Raw genomic sequence first — 10,782 nt, forward strand, 5'->3', positions numbered from 1 at the left:
CTCGTAATCAGTGATGCCCTACTCCAAGGACGCATGGGGTGGCTATTTTGGTAAGTCAACCTTTTTCATGGCTATTTTCGTAATTTTCTCATTTTTTTTTTATATTTTCCAAATTGTTTATGATGTAAAGGAGAAAAAAGGAAAGAAAAAGTAAGGATAGAGCAGGTCGTATGTATGGTTACTTGGGATGAGTCAAAGAACGGCCGAGCCGTTTGATTTTAAAAACAAAAGTCGAAATTGTTGAACGGGCAAAAGTCAAAAGCTGTTGGTTTAAAGTGAACCACACCTCATCTCGTTTATGGTGATAACTATATAAAATTACTACTGTCATAAATTTGTTAATAATATATGCTTCAACATATAATTTTACTATATGTGTATTTAAATTTATAATTAGACTACTTACACATATTTAAAAAAAATGCACACACTAGCCAAAACCGCTAAGAATATAAAGCATCATCAATGTGGAATTAGCCACTTGGTAAAGATGCATGCTAGAAGTCCGAAGTATCTTTTTTTATTGATAGTGACTTTCTTTTGAGTGGCTCAATGTCACACTACCTAAACGGTGACACTATCCAAGATCTGCTCAGACTTATGTTGTCTTAACCGGTCTCACGCTAGATTGGTCAGACTTGGTTACGATGTTCCCCCGAAAACCGTACTGCCTCCACACGAGTTGACTCGCTGAAGTAACAGCCGGATTAAAACCGGCGTGTGGCTCAGGATCGAACCCCCCTCGATAGGTTTGTCACCATCATTACCCAACCACTGAGCTATAAACCCAGGGTTCAGAAGAAGTCCGAAGCATCTAAACTAAGAGTAAAACTGAAATAACATTTGTCATCATTATATAATTATATATTATATATTATATAATATTATATATTATATAATACTCTAATTTGTATCATTCTTTGGCTTTAGAAGTTGTACTTTATGCTCAGTTGTTGTGTTATGCATTAAGGTGTTGTACTTGATGTTTGGTTTACAACTTCTTTAAGCAGCTATTTCGTGTGGTATGAAGCTTCTTGATATCACAACTGCCTACTTGCTTTCACCCAGGTTATCAACAAGTTAGAGCATTCTCATCCAAACCACCAAAATCTGTGTGGGGAGTTTTTAAAATATAAGAAGTATAAAAAGTGGTTGTGAGTGGAGGAGAGAGAAAATGTTACTGTTCATCTGTATATTTGGGGGGACACTGTTCACCCCCTATACTTTTTTAATATATATTGAAAGTGGTTGTGAGTGGAGGAGAGAGAAAATGTAATATATATTGAAAAGGAGAGAGAAAAAGTATTTGTTTTTAGTGGAAATATATTGATATAGGAGTTGTTTTTTAGTGGAATGTATGTATATTTTTAGTGGATTGGATGTGAATGCTCTTATGCCCATCTCAGATCACCGCTCTACCTTTCTAACGAGAGTTTGAGTAGGACAGAAATGAGAGTGGATTCCTCATACCGGCGACCCCAATTTCCGGACAAACCACACTTCACGACCACCACCTTCGTCTCCTAACGACGATGGCAGCGGCTTCTTCTCCCTGACCCGACGTTTCAAGTCACATCAGCAGTTGATGGCAGTTCTAAGGTGATGTCTGGGTGTCTTAACTTCGGTGACGATGATGATAATGGGCTCAAGATGAACGATGGTCTCATTGTATCGCTCCCCTTTTGCGAGAACTGCCATTCATTCTTGGATTTGGGTTTAGGGTTGTTTTTTTGAGGTTGTTTTGCTGAGCTATGGACTATGGTTATGCGAAAATCAGCCTTCAGATTCACTTACAAGGTAGGGTTTTTTTTATAGATTATTTCTATGCTATTTTCACTGTGAGTGTTCTTCTCATAACCCAATTTAGCCTTTAGGTGTAGTCAAACATTTGTAACATCAGTGACTATGATTATGGTTCTTATTAGGTGAGGTGAAAGATGGCTTCATACTAATTTACCTTTCTTTACTGCAAATGATGGTGATTTGTGAGCCATCATGTGTAATTGGAGCTAACAAACAATGAAATATATACATTGTTTTCATGATTTGAACAGGGCCGAGATGGGGATATTATTGATTGTGTACATATCTCTCAGCAGTTGGCTTTTGTTCTAAAAAACGCTCCTATAGCTAAGACTGTGGGGTATGGGGTGGGGGTTGGCTGAAAACGCCCAAGCCACCACCCCAGGTGGGCTTGGGTTTGGGCGTGGCCCTTTTGGCGTGGGATTCAGCCCGGGCGTGGGGCGGGGCTACGAGACTTACTTTGCGGGATGTGATTGGCCAAGAGCACTAGCCATGGCGGAACCTCATTATGATGTGGCTTGGCCACGCCACCCCAGCCACGCTCCACCATACCCCTTTGAAATTGGGGTTTAGTCTTGGGTGCCCCATACTCCACGTGTCATACCATGCCCCCAACCCATGCCCCACCATACCCCACGGTCTAAGGAAGTTGTTCCTCCTTCGCTTTAATCACATGGAATACCACTAATTTCAAATCTGTATCCATAAAATATGCATTAGCCATTAATTCTTTGCTTCATATGACGGTTGTATAATTGTATGTTTTATAAATAGACATAGTGAAACTTTCACGATATTTAAGCATAGCATTTAAACCCGTTAGAACCACAAACGAATCACCCAAACTATAGTAAGTCGCTTGGTCAGTTTGAGATCCAAGCGGTTGGATTTCCAAGGTTAACCATATAACGAAACCATTTTGTATGGTTCAACCTACCAAAAACTAGTTCTATACCCGTCCGGTGGACGGGTATATTAATGGTATAGTGACAAACATTTTTTTCTTTGCTTTCTAAAAAAGATAAGCTTGACCCGTTTATTAAAAATGATAAGTTTGATGGCCCGTTTATCAAAATAACCTATTCTGACCCATTTAATAAAAATGGTAAGAGTGACCCGCTTACTTTGAGCTCAAGCTGTTTGCATACATTGCTCAATGAGAAAAGTTGCATATCAAGTTGTTCACACCCGTGGATGTGGTTGCCACGATCACAATACATAAAAAACATAAAGCATTTTTCATACAAACACAAAGTTTACATTTATATTTTGCAAAATCTACTCACATCAAAACGACTTCAGAAAGTGGATATTTCAAAACATGCAATTTTCGTAAATATATAAGAATCATCAATTTACACTTATACCCCTGACCCTGGTGACGGCGTATAAGTAGTAGAATCCTTATCGACCAACGTTGAATCGGAAATAAACGGCGTTCCGGTGCGTCGATTAGACCGGAATCTCATAACCGTTGTCGAGCACATACTCATACGAGCCAACTGAATACGATCTCCGGTCCGGTGGACGGGAACATTTCATAATGTTGAACAAATTGACACCAATTTCCCAGTAGTAAAGTGTTTCTTTTGACTTCAATTAAGTCAAATTGTTCATTTCAGTTATGTTGTTCACATAAGAATCTTGTGAAATTAAGGAAAGTGGATTGTTGATTGGATTTTTTAAGCAGTAGTTAAATGCAGCAAAAATGATTTTCATATTTCTAATCACTTGAATTCTTAAGAAAAGTGGACTGTTGATGGGAGTTTTCTATTGATATACCAAATCACAAATGTAGTCGACAACATTTTAATGAAGTAACTAATTAACTTGAACACCCAACTTATTTCATTGTAAAAGACTTTTAATGAAACTCCCTTTAAAATTCATAACTAAAATATGAAATTCTTTAATCATGAGGAATCAGATTTACATATGAGCCTTGTTATTTCCTAGCCCATGGTTCAGATAGTTCCTAGATCCCAACCGACCAACCTAACCAACAAATCCTTACTCACAGGATGCTCACATGTTCATCATCTGATACTCTTCTGGATTTGCATAATAGTAATCTTCTGATTGGGTCTATCGAGCATAACCAATCTTTTTGTAGGGGCCCCGCTACGTTGCGCATGTGTATCCTTAACTGTGCCAAAGAATTCGTCCCAGCTCAAAACTCCACTTGTATATTTGTCCAATAGAATTGTCTTTTGAAATCCAAAAATCCAAAAACCAATAAGATGTTAAGTTAGAAAATTGATATTATATTTTTTAAAAGTTCGAACCAGTCTTGGGTAGACATCTGCAAGACTATCCATTCTCCTTTTCCACCATATATTTCACCAACAGAAATGTAAATCTGGATATCGTGGTTGATATCAAGTGCTTTAAATGGTTGACCATTATTGGCAAGCCGAGCATCGGTTGTGCTCAAGTGCACAACTTTGTGTTTTTAAGAGGAATAATCGGTTAGCATTGTGTGAAAAAAATTCCATCAATTATAGTGTAAATAATATAAAAAATAGTACCTGATTATGATAGTATAGTAAGAGCTAACATGAGGCTAGGAGGAAGCTCCTTAAGTATCCGGACTTCACCTCGCAAAGACGTAATAATATGATCAGCATCAAAAATGTGTCTAGCAATTTGAACCATACTGCAAATCTGCACAATAAAAACACAGTCAATATCCTAACCAATCGTGTAAAATGTGAAACTTGTAAAGATGGATTCAAATTGACCATGCATATACTAATAATTGATATGCCACCTACTTAGACTTTGATAACATGAACATTATTGATGCAACATTATCAATTTGCCATTTTTACATCAATATTATAATCTGTCTCTGCTTAGGTAAAAATCCAATTACCTCTTCCACTGACGGTTAAAACTAATAGTTTATCAGCCTGCATTGAGCCAAAAAAAACAGATTACCCTTAGTTAATTTAAAGTAAGTTGATCAACATATGCAATTTACATTGAATATACAGATCTGTTTACCGCATCCATGACAAACAAAATGATGTTCTCTAAAGTTGTGTATGCCAAATCAACTGAAAACTAAGTAAATGGAAACCTTTCCTTTTCCAAAACCACCATGGGCTTCCAACAATGTCCAGGTAGGAATCAAATAAGTAATGTGTATCCTTTATCATCTATTCACCAAAGAGTAAACCACAGTAGAAAAAACTCAAATTAAAATCACAATCTTTATGTGCATGTAACAACAGGAAGGAAAAAAGGCGACTTACCATGGCACATGAAACATCTAACGCAGATAGTTGTCACATATCCAACCTGCATAAACAAAACAAATCCAAATATCACATATTCACATAAATATATAATGGGTCAATTTGGAGAAAAAAGGTTTAACATATATAGATGTCTCCTGCAACATCTTTTGCAGGCCTTTGGATTCCACAGGAAACCGTTACAGCTTAAAAAAGAAAAGAGATACATCAAGTATGAGACTGTAATTCTCCACTTTGCTCAATGCTGGTGAAACTTCACAAAAAATAAGATGAAATTGTATTGACCGGAGACGAGACCGTTCGAACTTCGATAACCTGATTCTAAGGTATATAGCGAATTGTGTAATCAAAATTCAAAAAAAAAAAAAAAAAAATCAGTAAGAATAAAAAAGATGAATGTGAAGAAGATTTGAAATCAGATAAACCACTAGAGCAAAATCAGGAGCCGTTGTTGAGAGTTGTTTCGAATTCATTCGGGAGGAGAAAAGAACTTCATCAATTGGGGATAGTGGGTGGTTTTTGAAGAGACATCCAGAGAAAACCACCAAGAACGTGGGTTTTAACTTCCGGTCAAAACAAAACTAAAAAAAACCTTCCCCTTCTAGAAGGTTTCTTTGAATTACAACGGTCAGGATTTAACCTCATCTTCATCCAGTGGTTCATATTACATCTTGTTCCCTTTGACTTTAAGGGGAACATAAGAATATATAATAAACCCTCAAACCGGCTGAACCAGGCCATAAACACCCCTCGGTTTGACATGTTCTTCTTTAAGCTAAATACCTTGATATGACTCACTTAAGATAAAAACACAACCCAAGTCCAACCATTCAGAAGCTAAATACCTTGATACTTAGTGACTGGTCAACTATAGGAACTAGATGTTTGATCTGAGTATGCGAATAGTTTCTTCATGATTTGATGCAATATAGATGCTTTAGTTATGTATTTATTTTTAACTTGAATCAATTGTTTTCGATTTAGAATTTCAGCTTTTGGTTCAATATGTTTATGCTAATATTTAGTTTAGACGCCTTAGTTTACTTATACAACCAAAACCACCATTGACCCAACCCATTTGCCAGGCCTGCATTACCCTGGGTTATCGGGCCAAAAGTATTGTGGATGAAGTTTGCTTTGTAGAAATGGCCGGCACAAATAATGTCCGTGGAGTACAAATAGGGAAACATGGATAATAGAATCATCTTCGGTGATATTTTTTAGAAGATCGTATGATGTGATTAATCTCTTTTTTTGTGAGTCTCAAACATGCAGATTTAAATGCAGAGCCGTCCCCGAAAACTCTTGAAAAAATTTAGGCCTCGGGCGACGAAAAGAATTGGGCCCAAAATTATGGTTAAGGGTAAATGAATTACAAAAATAAAAACTTAGTGATGGAGCAAAGAATCGAACTTGAGACCTTTGCATTATTTTAAGATGGTTTTTGTCACTACACCACCAATATTTTTTGCATTTTAAATGGATGAAGATACTAAATATATAATTTAATAAATATATACAAGCTTATAAATATTTTTCGGGCCCTTTGAAATTTTGGGCCTCGGGCGTCGGCACGGGATTGCCGGGCCCAAAACCGGCCCTGTTTAAATGTTGCCACATAAGTTTATTACACATATTATGTTAAATCCTACTAACATATACAAATATCTTATTATTTTTGGCATGGTCTAACATAATTTGTTTGTTTTACTCTGCTAAATCTCTGTTTGATAAGCAAAAGGTATGGGCAGCTAAAGAACCTTCACAAGAACCGGAAAAAGACGCAAGCCCATGTAAACAAATAAATTTTGTAATTTTACATATCATTTATTTCATGTAAATTTGTGTTGTACCTTTTAGTTTGGGAGTTGTACCCTTTTTTGCATAACCTACCTAATGCTTTTATCAAACTTCAAACCCTTCAATCAGATCAGAGAAAGAGAGAGAGAGCAATAGAAAGAATGCATAGGGAGAAAGGGAACTGATTCCACGGTGGGTTCAGCGGAGCTGCTGAGATGGTTTTCCATGGCGGTGGTTTACCGAAGAAGACGCAGTGGCATCCGGCGGTCCGGCGCATAGCGGAGTGTTTCGGAGTTGATTTTCTGTTTGAGTGTTTCAGAGAAGAAGAAGAAGAAAAAGATATAGAAGAAGAAGAAGAAGAAGGAGAAGAAGAAAGGTCACCATGATAACCGCGATAGAAGTAGTAGCAGCGACAACTATTAGATCTCAATTGTCTCATCGATACGCGTTTATTTCCAGATCTATTTGATCTCACAATTCACCATACTCGATGATCTGAGTTTCGATGGGTCGGGTTTGAAATACGATTGGGATGAGTTTACGGTGGGTGTTGAGGGTGGTTTTAAAGAGAATGGGATTAAGATTGGTGGTGGGGATGGTTCTGTTTGAGAAGTGACTCCTGTCAAGTAGGAGTGTTCATAAGCCATTATAAAGTGATCGAACTACCCAAACCGAAACAAGTCGACTGGTTCACCGGTTCGAGCAGCGGTTTTGAAAGCGAAGGTAAATAACAGAAAGAATATTGGATCGATGAGGAAGCCGAAGAAGGTTTATGTTGAAGTTGAAGCCGAAGAAGAGGTGGATTTGATGGAGTACAATAATGTGAAAGGTAGAAGAAAGAGACTGCTAAACGAGATGAATATGAAGAAGAACAAGGAAGAATTGATAAACCCGAGATAAGTAGTAAAGCTGAGGTGGATGAGAAACGTGAGGACGGATTACACACCGAGGAACCATCTTGTGTAGAGAATGAGAACAATGGCGGAGGAGATGATGGACCCACTGGAAAGAGTAAGGTTTCAAAGCAAGCTCCTGCGGTTAAACTTACCAGTAAAAAGGAGGCGAAATCTAAAGCGAAAAATCTACCCAAAGGAAACAATCAGAAGGTATTGCAGCTATCACTTAAGATTCATGTTAACATAGTTTATTAACTTGTACAATATTTTTGTCTAAGATCATGTTATGTCTTTTCTGATTACAAGCAACATCAAGAAATTCTGGGAATGAATGCGATACTTATGGAGCAGACTTTGATTCAAGGTATGAGGTTAAGACGTTATGTGTTGCATCATAGCATGCCTCTTTTATCTGTTGGCAGTTGGGCTTATTATGGTTGCTTATGTGGCAGGACCAAGTTACATAAACATTTGAATGACACGGGTCATGCTACAATCAAGTCACGTTGACAATGAAGTTGATAGAATTTGCCGATATTACACTCTCTATGAGGATCTCGGTGGTTTGAATGGTATCAGCTTTGCTTAAAGTTATAGCTTTGATAGGGTAGGATTCTACTTATTGGTGATATCACCAGAAAAGATGCTAAGTGCATTATAGTTGTATTGAATTGATATGGAGGAAAATATGTTTGTTATTTGTTATAAAAGGGTAATTGTTCCCTTGCTTCATTCATTACATGTGTTACATCACAAAGCCAAATTTAACAATTTTCATAATCAAACCCTTTTGAGGGAAAGTGAGAGTACCTGGATACAGTCTCGGACGTCAAGCACTCATAGCTGGTTCTAATTGAACTCGGAGTTGATAAACATATATGGAGGAGGTTTAAATGGACAGTATCCATTTTATAGAGCAAGTTGTCACGGGCCAAATGTTTGAAGATCGCAATGCTATGGGCTGTGCTTGAACGCTTGGGTTACTGGCTAGTCCTGGACTTTATCGGGGGACGGAGTCAGTGTCAATGAAGAGGTGTACGTGCCTAGTCGTGCAAACGACGAACGCACCACTGGTCGAGAGCTGGCGCCGCTCTCCTGATGAGTCCAAGGCAGGACGAAACCAGTGACCCACACAAAGAAGCGGGATGGATTGGCTTGTCCCCGGGACTTGGGGACGCCACACGGGGGTCGAAAACTAACCCCGTGACAACGTGGTATCAGAGCAGAACGATTCTCGGATACGTTGGAACGTGACTCTTAACCAAATGAGCTTAACATTTAGAGTATGGTTGCGCAATGGTGGTGGGAGAAGACCAAATATGGGTTTGCTTCGGTAAAGGTCTTTGTACTCCGCGAGTATGGGATCGTGAGAGCCGCTCAAGTATAGTTGCAGTGAAGCCCTCCGTGTTGTGTTCAAAAATCTACGGTCCAAGCAGCGCCGTAAAAAGGAAGTTTTGTGAAAGCTGCTACAATTATTCAGGTTCCCCATATTCCTGAAACAAGGTGAAACATCGGCACCTAATCCGATGCGGCGGACGTCAGCGCCACTTAAAACCAAAACTGACGTACTATATTGAACATGCACGACAGAAGATCATTGTTGCTGTGCTTTCGGGTGTCCTACCCTCCCAAAGTGAATCATGCTCAACATAAGGGGATCATGCATTGTCAAGTATGCGAGCTGGTATGGGACGGCGAGCATGCACGAGGACGTGCATGAAATGGTGGTGGGAGAGTGTCACGGGCCAAATGTTTGAAGATCGCAATGCTATGGGCTGTGCTTGAACGCTTGGGTTACTGGCTAGTCCTGGACTTTATCGGGGGACGGAGTCAGTGTCAATGAAGAGGTGTACGTGCCTAGTCGTGCAAACGACGAACGCACCACTGGTCGAGAGCTGGCGCCGCTCTCCTGATGAGTCCAAGGCAGGACGAAACCAGTGACCCACACAAAGAAGCGGGATGGATTGGCTTGTCCCCGGGACTTGGGGACGCCACACGGGGGTCGAAAACTAACCCCGTGACAAAGTGCTGGCATAGCTGGTGATGGTATGATTGATTACTGTTGCAGGTGCAGCCGTTGCTTTCTACTCGTATCTGAACTTGGCGGAATGTGGTCACAGAAGCTACGCCACTGGGTCACTTTCGTTGCCCGCGGCGCAACGCGCGGGTCACTTTTCTAGTTAAGGAATATAAAGCAACACCCAAAATTATAACCAAATAAATGAAATCGAAGTAAAATCAAAACCAAAGTAATTGAAAGTTTCTTCTACCTACGCTAAGGCTAATTTAAATATTTTGCCATCTTTGGGGACCGCAAGATGTATTTTTTATTTTTTTTACTTAGGAATAGCCTAAAGGGAATCATTAACTCGAGTTAGACACATGGGACAAGTAGACGAGGGGACCTACGATTCAAATTCTATTAAATAGCATTGCTTTGGTTGAGCCCTATATCACTTGCGCAGAAGCTACCGCAACTCAAAGAAAAAAGAAATAGATGAATAAGACGTAAGTGTACCAAGATATTTTCGGCTGACTACAATATAAGTGATGAGCGATAGCGAAACTAAGCGATTGGGTTCCATTATTTTATAATTGATTTTTGATCAATTATGATGATTATAAGTATATAAATAATTGAATTAACTAAACTTAATCAAACCTACATTAGAACTAAATATTATATATTTGTATTTTAGGAAAAAAAATAAATTATATATGGAACGAGTTTTTGTTAGGATTTTTTTATGTTATCAGTTGTCACTTATTTTTCTTTATAAACTAAAAGGACTGCTAATATTTTCTTAGACCAAACATACAATTCGATTTATCAATTGAAATTAGCTTAAATATTGGTAATTTTAACTTCACGCAAGTCATTTTGGTTAATCGGGATTTTTTTAGTGGCACGCCTGACGCCACAATCTAAGTTTGCTTTTGAATTTTACACCAATGTTCATCATGGGACTAGAACCCGCACCACTTAAGGGGAGATGAGACACCTTAGACCATGGCCTTACTAC

At 38.6% G+C, this 10,782-nt stretch overlaps 2 long non-coding RNA genes across 3 annotated transcripts; one reads left to right on the top strand and one right to left on the bottom strand.

Moving 5' to 3' along the window:
- Positions 1–1,390: 1,390 nt before the first annotated feature.
- LOC110871655 lies at positions 1,391–8,491 on the top strand. 2 transcript variants are annotated; one of them, XR_002553864.2, is made up of 5 exons: positions 1,391–1,797; positions 6,799–6,856; positions 6,993–7,969; positions 8,066–8,123; positions 8,212–8,491. It is a non-coding gene; the product is annotated as an uncharacterized LOC110871655 (long non-coding RNA). The 2 variants fall into 2 exon arrangements; XR_004864546.1 differs by lacking the exon at positions 1,391–1,797 and having other exon boundaries at positions 6,667–6,856.
- On the bottom strand, positions 3,689–5,643 carry LOC110871656. Its single transcript, XR_004864547.1, has 4 exons — positions 5,061–5,643; positions 4,810–4,964; positions 4,679–4,715; positions 3,689–4,467 (listed from the first exon to the last, which is right to left on the bottom strand). It is a non-coding gene; the product is annotated as an uncharacterized LOC110871656 (long non-coding RNA).
- Positions 8,492–10,782: the final 2,291 nt, after the last annotated feature.

The sequence above is a fragment of the Helianthus annuus genome, chromosome 8 (assembly GCF_002127325.2).
Source record: "Helianthus annuus cultivar XRQ/B chromosome 8, HanXRQr2.0-SUNRISE, whole genome shotgun sequence".
Taxonomy (NCBI): Eukaryota; Viridiplantae; Streptophyta; class Magnoliopsida; order Asterales; family Asteraceae; genus Helianthus; species Helianthus annuus.